Source organism: Bison bison, unplaced genomic scaffold (genome assembly GCF_000754665.1).
Source record: "Bison bison bison isolate TAMUID 2011002044 unplaced genomic scaffold, Bison_UMD1.0 scf7180017864389, whole genome shotgun sequence".
NCBI lineage: Eukaryota > Metazoa > Chordata > Mammalia > Artiodactyla > Bovidae > Bison > Bison bison.
Genome location: NW_011494961.1, coordinates 6,346,563 through 6,349,507, shown reverse-complemented (window position 1 = coordinate 6,349,507; position 2,945 = coordinate 6,346,563).

Here is a 2,945-nt window from a genome sequence, read left to right as displayed (position 1 = left end):
ACAGGTAGTCATGTGTGGATGTGAGAGTTGGACTGTGAAGAAGGCTGAGCACCGAAGAATTGATGCTTTTGAACTGTGGTGTTGGAGAAGACTCTTGAGAGTCCCTTGGACTGCAAGGAGATCCAACCAGTCCATTCTAAAGGAGATCAGACCTGGGTGTTCTTTGGAAGAAATGATGCTAAAGCTGAAACTCCAGTACTTTGGCCACCTCATGTGAAGAGCTGACTCAATGGAAAAGACTCTGATGCTGGGAGGGATTGGGGGCAGGAGGAGAAGGGGACAACAGAGAATGAAATGGTTGGATGGCATCAGCAACTAGATGGATGTGAGTGGCCTGGCATGCTGCAATTCATGGGGTCACAAAGAGTCGGACACAACTGAGTGACTGAATTGAACTGATGTCAAATTTACAACAATGCTTATCCCTGAGTGATGTAAATGATTCCTATCCAAGAAATTAAAAGTCTAGGTATAAGAATCAATAAATGATCAAAGAAATGTATACTATTCCTAAAGATTTATCCACAATATGATGACAAGGAGATTCAATGATCTGATTTTTCAGAAAAGTCTAAATTTGAATTTTATCAAGAAGGAAGCTATAAAAAATTTTAGACAAAATTCCAGGTAAACTAACACATGCATAATTTGGGGTAAGTAACTTTGGCCACCTCATGAGAAGAGTTGACTCATTGGAAAAGACTGATGCTGGGAGGGATTGGGGGCAGGAGGAAAAGGGGACGACAGAGGATGAGATGGCTGGATGGCATCGCTGACTCGATGGACGTGAGTCTGAGTGAACTCCGGGAGTTGGTGATGGACAGGGAGGCCTGGCATGCTGCGATTCATGGGGTCGCAAAGAGTCTGACACGACTCAGCGATTGATCTGATCTGATCTGAAAAGGTTGTGCTTTTTTTTTAATTTTAAATATAAAGCAATAAGCTATACTCTGGATCCAGCAATGATTAGTCAATGACTGTCCATAAATTATGAAAGTTTAGCTTAGACATTTAAATTAAATGTGCAGTCATAACTTGAGAATAGCACAGAGTAACACAGGATCTACAACTTTCAGAGAAGTCAGTGGATGGTGACTGCACCAATGAAATTAAAAGACACTTGCTCCTTGGAAGAAAAGCTATGACAAACCTAGACATAATGTTAAAAAGTAGAGACATCACTTTGCCGACAAAGATCCATATAGTCAAAGCTATGGTTTTTCCAGAGGTCATGTATGGATGTGAAAGCTGGACAGTAAAGAGGGTGAGCACTGAAGAATTGATGCTTTTGAGCTGTGGTGCTGGAGAAGACTCTTGAGAGTCCCTTGGAGAGCAAGAAGATCAAACCAATCAGTCCAAAAGGAAATCAACCTTGAATATTCCTTAGAAGGACTGATAATGACACTCCAATACTTTGGCCACATGATGTGAAGAGCCAACTCATTGGAAAAGACCCTGATGCTGGGAAAGATTGAAGGCAGGAGGAGAAGGGGATGACAGGGGAGGAGGTGGTTGGATGGCATCATCGACTCAATGGATGTGAGTTTGAGTAGACTCTGAGAGATAGTGAAGGACAGGGAAGCCTGGCGTGCTGCAGTCATGGGGTCTCAAAGAGTCAGACATGACTTAGCAACTGAACAACAGCTATACAGTGTCCTAGAGATCACTGGAATGTAATCTAAATTCATTCACCAAATTCATTTTCATGTAACACTGCCTCAGAATCTATTCTAAATTCTGGTTCTACCTGCCAGGCTTAGATTTTCTCATGTGGATGTTTTTATTTTCACATATCTTGTTGATAATGGGAAAGGAGAGTCTTTATTTTGAAACAAAAGGAATAAGGTTTAAGTATACAAGATCCAAGGTGGGCACTTGATTTCATATACAACTTACAGATATGGCCATAGTTTTAGCTGTGCATTATTTGTTAACTTGCAGTCTTTTTCATCCATACACTGTCAATCAGTTAAGTTCAGCTGCTCAGTTGTATCAGATTCTGTGACCCCATGGACTGCAGCATGCCAGGCTTCTCTGTCCATCACCAACTCCCAGAGCTTACTCAAACTCATGTCCATCGAGTCGATGATGACATCCAACCATCTCAGCCTCTGTCATCCCCTTCTCCTCCCACTTTCAATCTTTCCAGCATCAGGGTCTTTTCCAGTCAGTCAGTTCTTTGCATCAGGTGGCCAAAGTATTGGAGCTTCAGCTTCAGCATCAGTCCTCCCAATGAATATTCAGGACTGATTTCCTTTAGGATGGACTGGTTGGATCTCCTTGCAGTCCAAGGGACTCTCCAGAGTCTTCTCCAACACCACAGTTCAAAAGCATCAATTCTTCAGTGCTCAGCTTTCTTTATAGTCCAGCTCTCACATCCATTCATGACTACTGGAAAAACCACAGCTTTGAATAGATGGACCTTTGTTGGTAAAGTAATGTTTCTGCTTTTTAATATGCTGTCTAGGTTGGTCACAGCTTTTTTCCCAAGGAGCAGGCATCTTTTAATTTAATGGCTGCAGTCACCATCTGCAGTGATTTTAGAGCCCCTAAAATTAAAGTCTCCCACTATTTCCATTGTTTCCCTATCTATTTGCCATGAAGTGATGGGACTGGATGCCATGATCTTAGTTTTTTGAATGTAGAGTTTTAAGCCAACTTTTCAATTCTCCTCTTTCACTTTCATCAAGAGGCTCTTTAGTTCCTCTTCACTTTCTGCCAAAAGGGTGGTGTCATCTACATATCTGAGGTTATTTATATTTCTCCTGGCAAACTTGACTCCAGCTTGTGCTTCATCCAGCCTAGCATTTGGCATGATGTACTCTGCATACAAGTTAAATGAGCAGGGTGACAATATACAGCCTTGACGTATTCCTTTCCCAATTTGGAACCAGTCTGTTGTTCCATGTCCAGTTCTAACTGTTGCTTCTTTTTTTTTTTTTTTA